The sequence below is a fragment of the Macaca nemestrina genome, chromosome 10, assembly GCF_043159975.1.
Source record: "Macaca nemestrina isolate mMacNem1 chromosome 10, mMacNem.hap1, whole genome shotgun sequence".
NCBI lineage: Eukaryota > Metazoa > Chordata > Mammalia > Primates > Cercopithecidae > Macaca > Macaca nemestrina.
In genome coordinates, this window is record NC_092134.1 from 23198379 (window position 1) to 23218726 (window position 20348).

Genomic DNA, 20348 nt, shown 5'->3' on the forward strand with positions numbered 1-20348 from the left:
AAACATAGATAGGGGAAAACATATGGAGGCAGTCAGGGTGGACCACAGGCCTCCCCACCATGAAACCCTTCAGACTCTCTCACAGAAATGAGGGGAACTAAGCCAAGTGCAGTGGCTCATGCCTGTAATCCCAACTTGGGAGGCTGAGGTGGGAGGATCGCTTGAGCCCATGAGTTCAAGGCTGCAGTGAGCCATGATTGTGCCACTGCATTCCAGCCTGGGCAACAGAGTGAGACTCTAACTCAAAATAAAAGAAAAGAAAAGGCCGGGCGCGGTGGCTCAAGCCTGTAATCCCAGCACTTTGGGAGGCCGAGACGGGCGGATCACGAGGTCAGGAGATCGAGACCATCCTGGCTAACACGGTGAAACCTCGTCTCTACTAAAAAATACAAAAATCTAGCCGGGCGAGGTGGCGGGCGCCTGTAGTCCCAGCTGCTCGGGAGGCTGAGGCAGGAGAATGGCGTGAACCCGGGAGGCGGAGCTTGCAGTGAGCTGAGATCCGGCCACTGCAGTCCAGCCTGGGCAACAGAGCAAGACTCCGTCTCAAAAAAAAAAAAAAAAAAAAAGAAAAGAAAAAAGAAAGAGGAAAGGAAAGGGAAGGGAGGGGAGGGGAATGTGGGGTAGGGGAAGGGAGAAGCGAAGCGAAGCTGGGCGCAGTGGCTCAGGCCTGTAATCCGAGCACTTTGGGAGGCTGAGGCGGGCAGATCACCTGAGGTCGGGAGTTCGAGACCAGCCTGACCAATATGGAGAAACCCAGTCTCTACTGAAAATACAAAATTAGCCAGGCGTGGTAGTACATGCCTGTAATCCCAGCTACTCGGGAGGCTGAAGCAACAGAATCGCTTGAACCCAGGAGGTGGAGGTAGCAGTGAGCCAAGATCGCACCATTGCACTCCAGTCTGGGCAACAAGAGCGGAGCAAAACTCTGTCTAAAAAAAAAAAAAAAAAGAAAGAAAGAAAGAAAAAGAAAAGAAAAGGCATGGTGGCTGATGCCTGTAATCCTAGAACTTTGGGAGGCCAAGGCAGGCACATCACTTGACCCTAAGAGTTTGAGACCAGCTTAGGCAACATGGTGAAACTTGTCTCTAAAAAAAATACAAAAATTAGCAGGGCATGGTGGCACACACCTGTATTCCCAGTTACTTGAGAAGCTGAGGTGGGAGGATCACCTAAGTCTTAGGGGCAAGGCTGCAATGAGCTATGATCGCCCCTCAGGACTGGAAGTCCACCTAGTCTGGGTTCAAACCCTACATTTCTGAACACTACTGTGTGCCAGGCCCTGGCAAGGCATATTTCTTTTAATTCTCCTGACAACACTGTGAGGTTGGTACAGTTATTATCACCATTTTACAGGTGAGGAAACTGAAGCTCTGAGACATTCATTAGGTATCTTGCTTAAGAGCAAGAGCAGTGGGCAAGCCCAGGTGTTGGTAATTTGCCAACATTTGATGGGCTGATTCATGGTCTTATTGCCATTTGCAGACAGGAAAACAGAGTTACAGACAAATGAAAGTGATTTGCCTCAGGGTCTTCGTATTTGCTGTCCTCTCTGCCTGGAATGCTCTTCCAGTTAACTCCTTGGCTCACCCTCTCACCTTCTTAAGGTTTTCACTTAAACGTCATCATCTTAAGGAGATCTTTTCTGATCACCCTATTTAAAAGTTTACGCTGGGCATCATGGCTCACAACTATTAATCCTAGCGCTTTGGGAAGCTGAGGCAGGAAGAACACTTGAGCCCAGGAGTTTGAGACCAGCCTGGGCAACATGATAAAACCTGGGCTCTATAGAAAATACAAAAATTAGCCTGTGTGGTGGTACATGCCTGTGGTCCCAGTTACACAAGAGACTGAGGTGGGAGGATTGCTTGAGCCAAGGAGGTTGAGACTGCAGTGAGCCATGATTGTGTCACTGCACTCCAGCCTGGGCAACAGAGTGAGACCTTGTCTCAAAAAATAAATAAATAAGGCCAGGCATGGTGGCTCAAGTCTGTAATTTGGGAGCACTTTGGGAGGCCAAGGTGGGTGAATCACCTGAAGTCAGGAGTTCAAGACCAGCCTGGCCAACATGGTGAAACCCCGTCTCTACTAAAAGTACAAAAATTAGCCAGGTGTGGTGGCAGGTGCCTGTAATCCCAGCTACTCGGGAGGCTGAGGCAGAAGAATCGCTTGAACCTGGGAGGTGGATGTTGCAGTAAGCCAAGATCACACCACTGTACTCTAGCCTGGGCAACAAGAACAAGACTCTGTCTCAAAATAATAATAATAATAATAATAAAAAAATAAAAATAACCCCATGCTTCTATCTCAATGACAGAAAGACAACCCAAGTCACAAGTGAGCAAAGGACTTGAATAGACATTTATCTAAGAAGATATACACGTGGCCAGTGACCACATGAAAAGATGCTTACCACGTAGTGATTTGTATTAGGGAAACGCCAACCAAAACCGCATGACATACGACTTCATTTCACTAGGCCGATTATTATTTTTAAAATGGAGGCCAGATGCTCATGCCTGTAGTCCCAGCACTTTGGGAGGCCAAGGCGGGCAGATCACCTGAGGTCAGGAGTTCAAGACAGCCTGGCCAACATGGCGAAAGCTGGTCTCTACTAAAAACACAAAAATTAGCTGGGCTTGGTGGCAGGCCCCTGTAATCCCAGCTACTCGGGAGGCACGACAATCACTTGAACCCGGGAGGTGGAGGTTGTACTGAGCTGAGATCGCACCACTGCACTCCAGCCTGGGTGACAGAGCGAGACTCTGTCTCAAAAATAACAAGTATTGGTGAGAAAATAAAGACATTGGAACCTTTGTGCATCACTGATAGGAATGTAAAATGGTGCTGCTGCTATAGAAAACAGTTTGGCCATCCCTCAAAAAGTTAAACATAGAATTGCCATATGACCCAGCAGTTCCACTCTGAGGTTTTTACCCAGAAGAACTGCAAACAGGGATTCAAACAGAAACTTTATTTATTTTTATTTTTTAATTTTTAGTAGAGATGGAGTTTCACTGTGTTGGCCAGGCTGGTCTCGAACACCTGACCTCAAATGATCCATCTACCTCGGTCTCCCAAAGTGCTGAGACTACAGGCATGAGCCACTGTGCCAAGCCTCAAACAGATACTTGTAAGCTGAATGTTCATAGCAGCACTATTCACAATAACCAAAGATGGAAACAACCCAGATGTCCCTAAACAGATGAATGGGTGAACAAAATGTGGTCTATCCATGCAATTCAATTTTGTTCAGCCATAAAAAGGAATGAAAGGCACATGCTACAACATGAAGGAACCTTGAAAACAAGGTGAGCTTCTTGTGAAAGGAGCTAGTCACAAAAGGCCACATAGCGTATGATGCCATTTCTGTGAAATATCCAAAAACAGACAAATCTGTACAGAGAAAGAAAATTGGTGGTTACCAGGGGCTGGAGGAAGGGGGAATGGAGAATGGAGAGGGACTCCTTAATGGGGTATGGGGTTTCTCTGGGACAGTGAGAATGTTCTGGAACTAGACAGAGACAGTGGTTGCACAGCATTGCGAATGAACTAAATGCCACTAAATTGTTCACTTAAAAAAAAAAAAATAGAGGCCAGGCACGGTGGCTCACACCTATAATCCCAGCACTTTGGGAGGCCGAGGTGGGCGGATCACCTGAGGTCAGGAGTTCGAGAACAGCCTGGACTCGAACTCTGGTGAAACTCTGTCTCTACTAAAAAAATACAAAAAGTAGCCAAGTGTGGTGGCTCATGCCTGTAATCCCAGCTACTCGGGAGGCTGAGGCACGAGAATCACTTGAATCCAGGAGGTAGAGGTTGCAGTGAGCCAAGATCACGCCTGTATTCCAGCCTGGATAACAGAGTGAGACTCAGTTTCAAAACAAACAGACAAACAAACAACAACAGTAATAGAGATGGTGTCTTGTCATGTTGCCCAGTTGGTCTCCAACTCCTGGGATCAAGCAATCCTCCTGTCTCAGCCTCCCAAAGTACTGGGATTATAGGCCTGAGCCACCGCACCAACGAATTGTTCACTTTTAAATGGTTAATTTCATGTTATGTGAATTTCACCTCAATGGAAAGGCTCAACCCCAAACATGCCTTATCTTCCCTCCCTGCCTGATTTTTCTCCTAGTGTACAGGGCTCCTCATATACAGTATGTCCGACTTACATGTCCATTGTTCATCCTGCTTCTTTAAAATAAACATTCCAACAGGGTAGGGATTTTGTCTGTTTAGTTAACTCACGTATCCCTAAAGAGTCTCTGGTACTCAATAAATATTTGTTGAATAAATGAATTAGATAGGGTGTGGTGATGAAGAGAGTCCCGCCGCCATCCGCACCCCCATCTCTAATTCTAACAGGCTCCTGTTAATGATGATCCCCAGTCTGGGCTCATTTTCCCCTCCTTTTCCTGAAGAGCCGCATCCACAGGCTCTCGCTCAGCTCAGCCCCTTTAAATCCTTCTCTGCTGAGAGTTTGAGATAAAGGGGGCCACGAGAGAAGACAATGAATCCATCACAATGTGTGATGAGTTGTCTGCTCTGTGACTTCCCACAGCAATTTATCATGACCCGGAACCACAGCTGTGAGGCTGGGTGTTCACCTGCCAGGACCTCGCTCCCCAACTGCTTCGGAGAGGGATGTTTACAGGAACTTGTCAATAACCATTTACTGAACAGCTGCTCAGATGCAGCCCTGTCCCAGGCACTCAGCCAAATGACAAATGAACTACATAATCATTCATTCATTCGGTGCTTCATTGATTCTGTGATTGATTGATTCCTTCATTCATGTGGTCGTCAAACATTTGTTGAGCACTTACTATGTACCTTGGACTGTGGTACTTGATTTCAAAGATGTCAACACATTATAGACCAGGATTTCTCAGCCTAGGCACTGTGGACATTTGTTTTGTTTTGTTTTGTTTTGTTTTGTTTTGTTTTTGAGACAGGGTTTCACTCTATGGCCCAGGCTGGAGTACAGCGCGCAATCACGTCTCACTGCAGCCTCAACCTCCTGGACTGAAGCAATCTTCCTGCCTCAGCCTCTCAAGTAGCTGTGACTACAGGCACACACCACCATGCCCGACTAATTTTTTGTATTTTTTGTAGAGACAAGGTCTCCCCATATTGCCTAAGCTGGTTTTGAACTCCTGGGCTCAAGCAATCCTCCTGCCTCAGCCTTCTAAAGTGCTGAGATTACAGGCGTGAGCCACTACGCCTGGCCACTGTGCATACTGGGACCAGACATTTCTTTGTCACAGGGGTTGTCTTATATTTTAGCAGCAACTCTGGCTGTAGATGCCAGTAGCACTCCCTCAGTCATGACAACTAAAATGTTCCCAGACATTGCCAAATGTCCTTGGGGCACACAGTCACCCCAAGTTGAGAATCACTGGTCTAGACAACTATATTTTCCACAAATTATCAGACAGAGAAAAAAAATGCATTTATTTTTGCTGTTTCCTCTCTCTCTCTCTCTCCCCCCCGCCTCCCCACTTACCTACCTATCTAGCTAGTTACATTGGAAGGCAAGAGCATAACTACAGCTAACATTTGTAAAGGACACACAGTAAGTGGTCATTTTATCTTGGTTATTCTCACAACAACTCTATGGAGAAAATACCACTAACGCTCATTTTACATATGAAGAAATCAAGGTTCAGAGATGTTAAGCAAGTTGTCCAGGGTCACATGAAGATTAAGGGGCAGAGCTGGGCTTCAAATCCAGGTCCATATGGCTCCAGAGCACATGCTCTGCACCACTGCACCACACATTCCCTGGCACAGAGCCTCACACATTGTAGTGATCAATAAACATGTATTGCCTGGATGAATGAACACAAGAATGAGGTAAAGATTCTGAGAAAGGCCTGGAGAAGCATAGGCTTCAATATAGGGGCTTGACATTCTGGAGGAACATGTATTATCTTAATTATTTCCATCCATCAGTCCATCCATCCATCGATCCATCCATTCATTCACCAAGCATTCCCCAAACACCTGAGTTGTGCCTGGCACCTAGGAGGAATTCTGGTTTCAAGATCTCATAGTCAGCTGGGCATGGTGGCTCATGCCTGTAATACCAGCACTTTGGGAGGCCAAGGCAGATAGATCACTTGAGGTCAGGAGTTTGAGACCAGCCTGGCCAACATGGTGAAACCCTGTCTCTACTAAAAATATAAAAATTAGCCGGGCGTGGTGGCAGGCACCTGTAGTCCCAGCTACTCGGAAGGCTGAGGCAGGAGAATCACTTGAACCCGGAAGGCAGAGGTTGCAGCGACCCGAGATCACACCACTGTATTCCAGCCTAGGTGACAGAGTGAGACTCCATCTCAAAAAAAAAAAAAAAAAAAAAGAAAGAAAGAAAAAATTCTCATAGCCAAAGAGGACCCATGAAATGTGCTCAGGAATAATTGCAACATCAGCTACAAAGTGAGAAGCTACGTTATGAAGGGGCACATAGATACCACACTAGCCAAGACTTTTGGTCAAAAGTGATAGGCATGCCTGCTCCAATTGGCTTAAGCAACAAAGGGAGGTTACTGGCGCCTAAATCTAGTCGAGGTTGCAGGTATGGCTTGATCAGCGTGTTCAAATGATGTCGTCAGAAATCCCTCCATCATTTCCCTCTGGCTTCCTCTAAGTCAACTTCATTCCCTGCTAGCATGATGGCCACCAAGAGCTTTAGGCATACAACCTGCCAGCTTAGCAACTCCAACTCAAAGAGCACCACTTTTTCAATAATTTTAGCCAAAATTCCAAGACTCATATTAGACCAACCTGAATCATGTGCCTGCTCTTGAACAAAGCACAGTAGCCAGGGGAAAATGATGCTTTGATTGTCTAGTTCTGTGTCCTGAACCCACCCCTGGGACTTGTGGATGGGGACAGCTTGACCTGAGCCATATCAACTGAAAATATAGGAAACATGGCGCTACTAAGAGATGTCTATTCCAGGTATGATGGAGCCTCAGAGGAGAGCAGGAGTCTCTTTCAGCTGGTGGATCAGGGGAGGCTGATCCACCCTGTCCACACTGGTCCAATAAGCCACAGCTATAGATATGAAGGTCTGTTGAGTTCAGGTTGAGCTAGAGGGGGAGGTTGGGCATGGCAAAAAAAAATCTATCCATCTCTGCTACAGTTAAATATTTGAATATTGGATTGTTTATGGATTAATGAAATCAGTGACCTCTGAGGTCATCTAGGGACCCAGCACATTCCCACAGGACACAACCTAGCACCTGGTCAGAGCAATTGTTCATACCTGAGATCCTGAACTTTCAGACCCTCCCCTAGTCCCCACCAGCCTCTGTCAGTGCCAAGTTGGACAGAACAAACCACATGAGGTTGGTTGGGCCTCTTTCCCCTGGAAAAATGCAGAATGGTCATTTTTTTGTCTGTACATTCCTGGACAAATAAATTCTCTTCTGGGAGCTTTTTCCTGGCTGGGCTATGTTATAGGCTTCATAGCCACCCAGATCCCCTGGGAACCCAGAGTTCCTTCCACGTGTAGGACAGGCTAGTCATCAGCTCCAGGTCAGGGGACTGTCTCGTTTGTACTGGTGGCAGGAATTCTTGGTTGTCCTCAATTTGGTTGTCCTGACTTTCAGTGGGAAACATGGTCAACAGAATAAGGACTGCATTTCCTACCTTCTACTGCAGGTAGGTGTGACTGCATGACTAAGCTCTGGCCAATGACCTGCAAGTGGCAGTGACAGGTCATGCCCTTCAAGGGAGGAACATGCCCTTTCTTTCTCCTTTCCTTTTTCTTCCAGCCTTCTGTTTAGAATTGAGTTCTGGTGGGAACCACTTAGGACCATGCTGATGAGGGTAACACCATAGAGATGGCAGAGCTGGGGCTGGGTGTAGTGGCTCATGTTTGCAGTCCCACCACTCTGGGAAGCCAAGGTGGGAGGATTGCTTGAGACCAGGAGTTTGAGACCAGTCTAGGCAACATAGGAAACCTCGTATCTGCAAATAAACTCCTAGCTCAAGCAATCCTCCCACCTCAGCCTCCCAAGTAGCAGGGCTATAAGCACACACTACCATGCCTGGCTAATTTTAAATCTTTTCTTTTTCTTTTCTTTCTTTCTTTCTTTCTTTTTTTTTTTCCGTAGAGATGAGGTCTTGCTATGCTGCCCAGGCTGCTCTTGAACTCCTGGACTCGAGAGATCCTTCTGCCTTGGCCTCCCAAAAGTGCTGGGATTATAGGCATAAGCCACTGTGCCTGGCTTATACTCTCAATAGAGAGGTCCCAATTGGCCACTGGTCAGCCAATAGTCAGGCTCTCCTGGGCAGATGTTCACCCTGATCCAATAAGCCACAGCTATGGATATGAAGGTCTGTTGATTTCAGGTTGAGCAAGAGGGAGAAGTTGGGCATGGCAGAAAAGCCTAACACTCTCTGCTACAATTAAATATTTGAATATTGGATTACTGAACCTGGGCATAGAGTCCTTATCTTCTAAGAGCTTATATCCTATTACTATTTTATTATTATTAATAACATATCGTTGTTAATTAATAGCTACAGTTCACTAAACATTATTAGGTGCCAGGCGTGGTGCTTATAATTAGAAATCCCACTGAATTCCCTTAATGAAAATTAGGCAGTCAGAGACCTTTCTTCACAGATCGCAACCCCAGGGATGTTGGGGATTTCAGAAATGTGTTTTGGGGAAAGAAGTATAATTATTCGACTTTCACTTAATCAGAGAAGCTAAGTGGTAGGTGGAGTTGTAAAGGAAGGCAAAGAACTGGGCAGGCAGATGCTAAATGGGAGATTGTTCCAGGCATAAGAGAAATGGGGGTGGGTATGAAAAAAAGTGGGAGAGCGAGCGAGAGAGAGCCAAGGGAAATTTGGTTTAGACTGGATAAAAAGGCCAGTGAACAGGGGGAGTTTTGGTAACAGCTATGCCATGCTGTCAGGGAGAAGTACACAGATCTTCAATCATAGACACTACCACCATCCCCTCTCCTCTTCCTGCAGGTGGGAAGAGCCAAGGTGCTCTCCCTACCCCTTCATCCTGGGGCCTTCAGAGATCCTGAGCTCATCCTCCTGACCTGCCCGTTGGTTCTGGCCCTCACGTCCTGTTTGCTGTACCTACTTTATCCCATGTCACCATCTCCATGCCCCAGTCTGGTGACAATCCCACTTCCTGCCCATTCCATTGGCTTCTCCATTTGACTTGGAGCTCTTCAGCTGGATCGAGACAACTACTCTGATGAATGCCATGTCACTGGCTCAACAGAATGGGCCCAAGTGAGTCCATATCATTGACATGAAGGTGCTGTCAGTCTGGTGGGGGCTGAGGGAATGAGACTATGTTTTAGCTGTGTTTGTTTGATTGTGAGGAATAGACGGTCACAAACTGAGGGCATAGTATACGGATGCTCAGAGAGAAATACAGAAGATGAGATCTCATAGAAAACAAGAAGAGATGTCGTAAATGAGTCAGGCTTCCTGGAGTCCAGGACTAGGGAGGAACTCTCTAATGAGGATTACTCCAAGGAGTCTCAGGGCTGATGGGTCTTCATGCCGAAGCCCCACATTCAGCTCCTCTCTTCCTTCTCTTGATCTCTCTGCTTCTGCTTTTTGTCTCACGTCCAAAATGTCCAACTATTCAGCATAACTTTACTCTGCTTCCCCTCTCCATGCTCTGTAGCAAAATGCCCTGTTGGAATTAAATTAAAAATTTTAATCTCTGCTTAGTGAGAGAGATGGTGACTCACTGATGCAGGAAGGTATTTCCCCTTCCAAGGGTGATGTATTCAGCTTTTGGGTTAAAAAGGAGATGCTATGAGGCACAGGTGGCTAGCCAGGTAGATTACATAAAAACACACAAGAAATGCTCTTTCTGTTAAAAGAAGAAAAAAGAAAAAACAAAACTTGGCCAGGCACAGTGGTTCATGCCTATAATCCCAGAACTTTGGGAGGCCAAGGCAGGCAGATTGCTTGAGGTAAGGAGTTCGAGAACAGCCTGGCCAACATGCAAACCCCATCTCTACCAAAAATACAAAAATTAGCCAGGCGTGGTGGCACGCTCCTGTAATCCCAGCTACTCAGGCGGCTGAGGCATGAGAATCGCTTGAACCTGGGAGGCAGAGGTTGCAGTGAGCCAAGATCACGCCTCTGCACTCCAGCCTGGGCGACAGAGCGAGACTCTGTCTCAAAAAAAAAAAAAGAAAAAAAAAAAGAAAAGAAAAGAAAAAAGAAAAGAAAAAAACTTGTTTCCTCAAAAACTTAAATATAGAATTACCACAAGACCCAGCAAGTCTACTACTGGCTATATACCCCAAAGAATTGAAAGCAGAAACATGAACAGGAATTTGTAGAACCATGTTTATAGCAGCATTATCTCCAGTGAGCTGAGATCGTGCCACTGCACTCCAGCTTGGGCAAGAGAGCGAGACTCTGTCTCAAAAAATAAAAATAAAAAATAAAAAAAGAAGTCCCAAAGTAGGGTGGCTCCTGAGTTAGTTAACTCAATGGTTCAAACCAAGTTCCTTCCATCATTCTGCTCTGCCATTCAGAACATGTCATTTCAGAAAGACCATCTCTTCTCACATCTGTTTCTTAGGAATGACTCCTTCCTTCTTTCCTTCTTTCCTGCCTTCCTGCGTTCTTTCCTTCCTTTCCTCTGTCCCTCCCTCCTTCCTTCCTTGACGGGATCTCAGTCTGTCACACAGGCTGGAGTGCAGTGATGTGTTCATAGCTCATTGCAACCTTGACCCCTGCACTCAAGTGATCCTTCCACCTCAGCTTCCCAAGTAGCTAGGACAACAGGCATGCACCACCATGCCTGGCTAATTTAAAAAAAAAAATTATAGGCAGGTCTCACTATATTGCCTAGGCTGATCTTGAACTCCTGAGCTCAAGCAATCCTCCCATCTCAGCCTCCCAAAGTGCTGAGATTACAGGTTTGAGCCAGTAGGCCCGTCCACTACATCTTTCTTTAGAAGTCCCACAACAAATTTCCTCTCACGTTTCATAGCCATACACTCGTTTTCATACCCACTCCTACACCAGTCACCCACAAGTGCAATGGGACTAACACAATATTCCCGAATTGGGGATGAAGTTGTCTTTCTCAAGAGTTTAAAACCTGAGTAAAATTGGGTATTCTGTTAACAATGAAAATAGAATGGTTTATTTATTTATTTATTGAGACAGGGTCTCACTCAGCACTCACTGCAGCCTCGACCTCCTGGGCTCAAATGATCCCCCCGCAACTGCCACCCAGCTTCCAGAGTAGCTGGGACTGTAGGCGCACGCCAGCACACCTGGCTATTTTTTCTTTTTCTTTCTTCTTCTTCTTTTTTTTTTTTTTTGAGACAGTCTCGCTCTGTCACCCAGGCTGGAGTACAATTGTGCAATCTCGACTCACTGCAGCCTCTGCCTCCCGGGTTCAAGTGATTCTCCTGCCTCAGTCTCCCGAGTAGCTGGAATTACAGGCACCCGACACGATGCCCAACTAATTTTTTCTATTTTTAGTAGGGACAGAGTTTCACCATGTTGGCCAGGCTGGTCTCAAACTCCTGGCCTCAGGTGATCCACCACCTCAGCCTCCCAAAGTGCTGGGATTACAGGCATGAATCCACCCCTGGCTATATTTTCTATTTTTTGTAGAGAAAAGGAGTCTCACTATGTTGCCCAGGCTGATCTTGAACTCCTGGGCTCGAGGGATCCTCCTGCCTCCCACAGTGCTGAGATTTCAGGCATGAGCTCTCATGCCCCACTTCGAATAAATTTTGAATGGGCAACTAAGAATGTCTGCTATACCCCCGAGACTGACAAGCTCTCGGGATTAATGGACACGTGGGAAGGATTGTTTCAAGCGTGCTTCTATTACCAACTAGCAGGTGGGGAGTATGAGTTCCCAAATTCTGGATCAAAGGTGGCTCACCCACAGATTCTCATTCCAGCCTGTGAGATGGAGTAAAGGAAGAATGGGGCGTGCTCTTTATTTTTAAGGTCATGACCTCTGCACAAACAGTTCCCTCTCCTTCCTGCCCTAAGTAAGCCCTGGCTCTTCCCTGACAGTCCTTGAAGCCCTTCCCAGGGGATGGTGGTCCTCCTCTCAACCCCATGGTGTCCTCTGTTCTCCACACCTCTATTACTAGATCCATAGTCCTCCATCTTAAGTAAGCACTGAGGCTCCTGGCATCTGGCTGTACCACCTTCTGTGCCTTCTCATTGATGATGCCTACTCATCAATCAATCAACCAGTCAATCAACCCTTATTCTCAGAGGGCTTTGGCAACTGGCTTATCCTTCTCACCCAGTTTCTACTGCCATATTGGTGACTTTAATGACCCAGGACCTGGTCAAACTCCTGGCCCCTCAGTTTGTGTCCCTTCTTATTCCAATGACCTTCACCTCCACTCTGCTTTAGTCACCATCTCCCAGGACCATGTCCTGGACCTCAGTTTCTCCTGGAACGAATCTTCCTCTAAAGTCTCACATTTCTCTGATCACAGGCTCTGTTCTTTTGATCATTCTAGCTTAGCCGTTCTTTGAACTCCAGAATCCCTTGGCCCTTCCACTTTCCCCCTCTCAGGACGCTCCTTCCTCCATTTCCTTTCCCATCCAGCCTAGATTCCATGATCTTTGCTATACCCAGGCATGGACGTTGTGAACGACTCCCCAATATCCATTCCAACCCAGATGGTTGGTCCAAGTGGGTCATGGTCATTCCCTGTCTCTTGTGAGGAGAGGAACAGGCATGTGACTCACTTCTAGCACTAGAGGGTAGAGTGAGGTGGGGCGAAGGGGACTCTGGGAAAAATTTTCCCATGAAAGAGACAAAATAATTGATTATCTTTCTTTCTGAGGATGAACCCAACAACAAGGGTGGCAGTACAGAGAGACAGAAAGAATCCAGATCCTTGACGATATTGTCAAGCCACTAAATCAATCCACTCTGAAGCTTATCTTCCCCCAGGATATCCTAGTACATTAAATAATCAATTATTTCATATTTAAGCCAGCTTGAGTCAGGCATTCTGCTACTTTCAGACAAAAGCACCCTAAATAACATAATTTGCAACTTAGAGCAAAAGCCCAGTCCTGGATCAATGTAAATTTCCTTCCGTCCTGTTTTTATATTTTTTCTGGTTAGATTGGTGGAGAAGACAATAGGTCCTCAATCCTCCAGAAACCTCAGACATCTCTCTACCATCCACCATTAGGAGAGCCTTAGTTTTCCTCATCTATCTCCAGCCTTTGTTTAAGGTTGTAGAAGACCTGGGTTGTTATGTAAAATGGCCAGCTATCTTGACTAGGAAACAGATATTTTTTGAATTTCCCAAGGATAGCATGGGTATTCAGCTTGGGTTGAGAGGAATAGAGGGGAGATCTTGAGGTTTAAATAAATCCAGCATTTATAAGAAGGTAGGGTAGGTATATCCAGATTAAGTTGAGTGAACCAAGTAATTCCCAGTGGCTGAACTGAGTCAGGGGACAAAGAAAAGCTTTCTGCCCTGTGTTGTGGCCTGACAGGGGATGCAAGTCCCAGGAAAGGGTGATCTTTGGGCAGAGCAACAGAATCAGCCTTTTGCTCCTGCATCTTGGGCCTGGCTAGTTACAGTCCCAGTAACACATGTTGACACCATAACAAACAGTAGACACCAATGATGACATATCTTAAAACTATGTGAACCACTTGGCAAGTCCTGGTGGGTTGCTGGGTGTGGAGGTGGAAGGCGGTTCCTGTTGGTGGGAAGGCCCCAGGTCGCTCCCATAATCTCAGTCACCTAGACTGCTGGCAGTAACAAATTCATGGTCTCCAATTCTTACCACCACCCGGGAATTCCTGTTTTCCCTGTTGGCACTCTTCTCCCATTCACCATAGCAACTATTTTGAATCTTCTCAACACTCATCCCACTTCCCACCCTCCTGCCTTCCCTCTCACTCTCATCAGGCAACTCTGCCTCCTATTTCTTTTTCTTTTCTTTCTTTCTCTTTCTCCTTCCTTCCTCCCTCCCTCCCTCCCTTCTCTCTCTCTCTCTCTCTTTTTTTTTCTTTCTTCTTTTTTGAGTCAGGGTCTTGCTCTGTTGCCCAGACTGGGGTGAAGTGGTACAATCATGGCTTACTGCAGTCTTGACCTCCTGAGTTCAAAGTGATCCTCCCACCTCAGCCTCCCAAGTGGCTGGGACTACCCTGCCTCCTGTTTCACACAGAAAATATTTTTTGGGCCAGGCACGGTGGCTCACACCTGTAATCCCAGCATTTTGCGAGGCCAAGATGGGCGGATCATGAGGTCAAAGAGTTCGAGACCGGCCGGGCGTGGTGGCTCAAGCCTGTAATCTCAGCACTTTGGGAGGCCGAGACGGGCAGATCACAAGGTCAGGAGATTGAGACCATCCTGGCTAACATGGTGAAACCCTGTCTCTACTAAAAAATAAAAAAAAGCTAGCCGGGCGAGGTGGCGGGCACCTATAGTCCCAGCTACTCGGGAGGCTGAGGCAGGAGAATAGCGAAAACCCAGGAGGCAGAGCTTGCAGTGAGCTGAGATCCGGCCACTGCACTCCAGCCCAGGAGACAGAGCTAGACTCCGTCTCAAAAAAAAAAAAAAATAGTTCGAGACCAACCTGGCCAACATGGTGAAACCCCGTTCTCTACTAAAAAAAAATACAAAAATTAGCGGGGGGTAGTGGTGCATGCCTGTAATCCCAGCTACCAAGGAGGCTAAGGTAGAAGAATCGCTTGAACCCAGGAGGTGGAGGTTGCAGTGAGCCAAGATCATGCCACTGCACTCCAGGCTGGGTGACAGAGCAAGACTCCATCTCAAAAAAAAGAAAAAAAAGAAAGGCCTGGCGCATTGGCTCATGCCTGTAATCCCAGCAGTTTGGAAGGCTGAGGCGGGTGGATCACTTGAAATCAGGAGTTCGAGACCAGCCTGGCCAACATGGTGAAACCCCATCTCTACTAAAAATACAATAGTAGTTGAACATGTTGGCACACGCCTATAATCCCAGCTTCTTGGGAAGCTGAGGCAGAAAAATTGCTTGAACCCGGGAGGCAGAGGTTGCAGTAAGCCAAGATCACACCACTGCACTCCAGCCTGGGCAACAAGAGCAAAACTCTGTCTCAAAAAAAAAAAAAAAAGAAAGAAAGAAAGAAAAAAGAAAAAGAAAATATTTTTTATTTTTATTTTGCTATGTTGTCCAGGCGGGTCTCAAAATCCTGGCCTCAAGTGATCCTCCCACCTCCGCCTCCCAAGTAGCTCGGACTACGGGCATGAGCACAAGACTTTACACAAAATAGATGCCATCTATCTGATTTATCTTTATATCTTATAGAGACAGGGCTCCCTCTGTTGCCCAGGCTGGTTTTGAACTTCTGGGCTCAAGCAATCCTGCTGCCTTGGCTGCCCAAAGTGCTGGGATTACAGGTATGACCCACCACACATGGCCTCCACCTATCTTCGTGTTTAATACTTGACTCCATTCTGTTCCAGTAATTTATCTGTCAGGTCCCTTACTAGAGTGGCTTTAATTACACAGCTTTACCATCGCTCTTTTTTTTTTTTTTTTTTTGGAGACGGAGTCTTGCTCTGTCGCCTGGGCTGGAGTGCAGTGGCCAGATCTCAGCTCACTGCAAGCTCCGCCTCCCGGGTTTACGCCATTCTCCTGCCTCAGCCTCCCGAGTAGCTGGGACTACAGGCGCCCGCCACCTCACCCAGCTAGTTTTTTGTATTTTTTAGTAGAGACGGGGTTTCACTGTGTTAGCCAGGATGGTCTCGATCTCCTGACCTCGTGATCCACCCGTCTCGCCCTCCCAAAGTGCTGGGATTACAGGCTTGAGCCACCGCGCCCGGCCTACCATCGCTCTTAATATCTCCTGGCCACTGGCTTATTTGTGAAGTGTTCATCCCGTGGCCTCTGGGTACTCACTGTCTCCGGGTTTTCCTCTCCTCCCTAGTGCCTCAGCTTAGTCTCCTTGATGTTGGTGTCCTTCAGGGAGCTATCTTCAGCCCCCCCTCCATGTCACTGTACCCTCTCCCTGGGCAGGACCGTGGCTCCACTCTTGCCCCTTCTGCCCATTTTCCAGGGTGCAGTCAGAGTGCTCTGAGTTGCAAATGAGATCATGCCACACCCCTGTTTATAAACCCACTTATTGCTCTCAGGGAAAATTCCAGACAGACTCCTTAACACCAGCACATACGGCCGGACGAGGTTCAGGTGAATGTAGTTTGTTTGGGAGGTGACCCAGGAAGAGGAATGGGGAAGGGAGGCAGGGAAGGGAAGGCAGTCGACACAGGAAGCACTAAAGAGCAGGTCACGGCGGGCGTGGTGATTCATGCCTGTAATTCCAGCCCTTTGGGGGGCTGAGGCGGTTGGATCACTTGAGGTCAGGAGTTCGTGACCAGCCTGGCCAACATAGTGAAACCCTGTCTTTACTAAAAATACAAAAATGAGGTGGGCGTGATGGAGCGTGCCTGTAATCCCAGCTACTCGGGGAGGCTGAGGCAGGAGAATCGTTTGAACCTGGGAGGTGAAGGTTGCAGTGAGCCGAGATGGTGCTGCTGCACTGCAACCTGGGCCACAGGGCGAGACTCCATCTCAGGGGTCGGGGGGAATAAAAAAAGGAACGGCAGGTCACGGCTGTGGGTATCTGGGCTCAGTCCCACTAGGGCCCTCTGGAGATTGCCTAGACCTGCATCAGGGCTGTCCCACCTAAGGGAATTGGGTTATTTAACGAGCAGTCCCCCAGCCTCTATTCTCTGAGAGCTCGCTCTCTTCTTTCTCTCTCTCTCACTCCTTCCTTTTCTTCATCCTTTCTACTTCCTCCCTCCTTTCTCCCCTCATGGACGTGAGCGCTTGATGCCATGTTTGCTTGTGGCCCCGCCCACAGCCATAGCTGATTGGACCAGGGATAAATAACTAGGCCAATCATTCCCCTTGAATTCCAGAACTGGGTAGTGGATCTGGGCTTGCACTTAAAGTGCGGAAGCCTAACCTTGAAGGCGGAGTTGGACCACGTGTCCTGGGAGAAACAGAGGAATCCAGTGTTTACAGAGACTCACAGTTGGTGCACAGAGAGACAAACAGAGGCGGGCCCATGCAGCTTCAAATTGAAAGAGCAGCTTCAGCTTAGGACAGTTTAGTTTCTGATTCTATTAACAGGTTCTCATGAGGTTGGGCCACATTTCCTGCACTTGAGTTCTGTGAGATAAGTGTTTCCTCAGAAAAACCTCCCTTTTCAGCTGAAGAATGTCACCTGATTTTCTGTAAATTGTAAACACATACACACACACGACTGAGAAATCCACCATTCAATCCCCAATCCCCATTTCTTCACACGTGGCTTCTTACTCCACAGAGAAACAGAGACCACCATTCTCAACATCCCACTTAGTCTATCATAATCTTTGAATGGCTCAGTTGGTTCTATCTTCTCTACATCCTTGCAACACACAAACATTTTCCCTTGACTCCATTGAAAACCATTCTTACCTCTCTTTCTTTCTTTTTTTAGATGGAGTCTCACTCTGTCGCCCACACTGGAGTGCGGTGGCGCTATCTTGGCTCACTACAACTTTCTTTTCCTGGGTTCAAATGATTCTTCTATCTCATCCTTCTGAGTAGCTGGGATTACAGGCAGGCGCCATCGCGCCCAGCTAATTTTTGTATTTTTAGTAGAGACAGGGTTTTGCCATGTTGGCCAGGCTGGTCTTGAACTCCTGATCTCATGTGATCCACCCGGCTTGGCCTCCCAAAGAGCTGGGATTACAGGCGTGAGCCACCGCACCTGGCCTCTTAGCTCCCTTGTTCCTCATAGTCAAGCCTATAGAAAAAATAGTCCATGCCTGCTGTCTCCACTCTCTCCTCTCATTAGTCCTTACTTGCACTATTTTGTGGGAGAGCGTTTCATTTTGAAGATGTGACTCGAAGTGTCTGTGGGATATATAGGTTCATAGGTTCATAGACTATTCTGGGGTGGAGCACAGAATTCAGATATGATCTGGAGTTACAGATTTAGCGTTCGGTGATTTAAAAAGTAATGAATGCAGGCCGGGCATGGTGGCTTACCTGAGGTCAGGAGTTCGAGGTCAGCCTGACCAACATGGAGAAACCCATCTCTACTAAAAATACAAAAAATTAGCTGGGCATGGTGGCACATGCCCGTAATCCCAGCTACTTGGGAGACTGAGGCAGGAGAATCGCTTGAACCTGGGAGGCAGAGCTTTCGGTGAGCCGAGATCGCGCCATGGCACTCCAGCCTGAGCAACAAGAGTGAAACTCTGTCTCAAAAAAAAAGTTATGAACCCATATGGTAAAAAAAATTCAGATACAAGCAGGGTGATAAATAAATTGTCAAACACCGACTAATTCCCCCAGCTCCCTTCCCAGAGACCACCTTGTGTATCCTTCCAGATGTGCTAGCTTCATGGGCATGGGACCTGTGCAGTCATATGGGGACCCACACTTAGAAGGGATCTGAATTCGTTTAATGCTTTGCTGTCACCATTTTGAAATGTTTAACTTTTGAATAAGGGACTTCACATTTTCATTTTGCACTGGGCCTTACAAATTATGTAGTAGATCCTGTTTCCAGTTATATTCCATGCATAATTAAACATATAATATACATATATACTCCCTCCTCCCACCTGCTTTGCATTTAGCATTTGATTATTATTAAAACAATGTGTGCGGATGAAATTTCCCAGGGAGAAGATGCAATAGTCATTAGTGCTGTTCACCAAATATTTCTGCTTCTGCAGTTTCTGGATACATGGGGGATATATGCGGGAATTGCATTTCCTGATTCCTTAGTGGTTTTGTAGGACTAAGCGATTAGTTTTGACCAATGAGTAATGAGTAGAGAAGTGAGTACATTTCTAGGTCAGAGCTTTTTTTTTTTTTTTTTTTTCTGGTAACTTTATATTCTTTCCATCACAAGGTCAGAACATTTAATTGCTGCTGTGAGACTGTAATTCTCTTCCCTCAGCCTCCCGAGTAGCTGAGATTACAGGTGCCTGACACCACGTCTGGCTAAATTTTGTATTTTTAGTATAACTCATTAAAGAGTTCAAGACAGTGGCTGTTCCATTAGCCTTGATCTCTGAGTGACTAAAGAGAGCAGAGCCTTCTGGGAGACCCATGATGGACATGCAGTGTGGGTGAGAATTAAATCATCACTGTTATAAGCCATGAGACTCTGAGAGTGCTTTCTTATTTCAGCATAACCTGTCCTGTCCTGATAGGAACATAAAAAGTGCTGAGAGACAATTTGTTGGAACTGATATTTACAGGGAGAAGAGAGCCAGAGAAAGTTAAGATAAAGGTCGGATGCAGTGGCTTATGCCTGTAATCCCAGTACTTTGGGAGGCTGAGGCAGGAGGATCACTTGAGGCCAGGAGTTTGAGTCCAGCCTGGGTAACATAGCAAGACCCTATCTCTACAAAATTAAAAAAAAAAAAATAGCCAGGCTTGGTGGCATGCACCTGTGGTCCCAGCTACTCAGGAGGCTGTGGCAGGAGGATCACTGGAGCCCAGAAGTTTGAGGTGGCAGTGAGCTATGATCACGCCACTGCACTCCGGCCTGGGTGACAGAGCAAGACCCAGTCTCTAAAATAAATAAATTAAATTATTTTTTTAAAGAGAAAGATAAGATAAAGAGTCATAGAGGTACAAATGAGAAACCAGGAGAACATGGGACCCAGGAGAGTCATGGAAACCAAGGGAAAAAACTGCTCCAAGAAGTAGAAAGTCGTCAGTGGTGTTGAATGGATCCAAGAGATCAAGTAAAATAAGGAATAAAATATATTCACGAAGTCTGGCTGCTGAGAAGTCCTTGGTAACCTCATTGAGAACAGAATCCATGGAGTGGTGGAGGTGGCAATAGTGAAACAGCAGACAAGGGCTGAAGGAGTAGAGAGGGGAGAGCATGAGGGATCAGTGCAAGAGTTCAGCAGAAAGACAAACAGGCCAGGCGCAGTGGTTCACACCTGTAATCCCAGCACTTCGGTAGGCCGAGATGGGTGGATTGTTTGAGGTCAGGAGTTTGAGATCAGCCTGGCCAACATGGTGAAACCTTGTCTCTACTAAAAATACAAAAATTAGCCGGGCATGCTGGCGTGTGCCTGTAATCCTAGCTGCTTGGGAGGCTGGGGTAGGAGAATCTCTTGAACCCAGGAGGCAGAGATGGCAGTGAACTGAGATCATGCCACTGCACTCGAGCCTGGGCGACAGAGTGAGACTCCATCTCAAACGAACAAACAAACAAACAAAGACAAGAAAATAGACGTCTTTGAATGGTAGCAAGAGCAACACTAAAGTGATTTGCCTATTCTGGACATTTCCTATAAATGGAGTCATAAAAGAAGTGTCCT

At 46.7% G+C, this 20348-nt stretch overlaps 1 protein-coding gene across 1 annotated transcript in view; it reads right to left on the reverse strand.

Annotated features, from left to right (window-relative positions):
* The window catches only part of LOC105493429 (intraflagellar transport 81), a 187213-nt gene extending 171155 nt beyond the window's left edge, over positions 1 to 16058 (reverse strand). The window contains exon 1 of the mRNA XM_071071129.1: positions 15904 to 16058. The gene's annotated coding sequence lies outside the window, so the exon portion shown is untranslated. The remainder of the gene's footprint in view (positions 1 to 15903) is intronic.
* Between the last annotated feature and the right edge of the window lie 4290 nt (positions 16059 to 20348).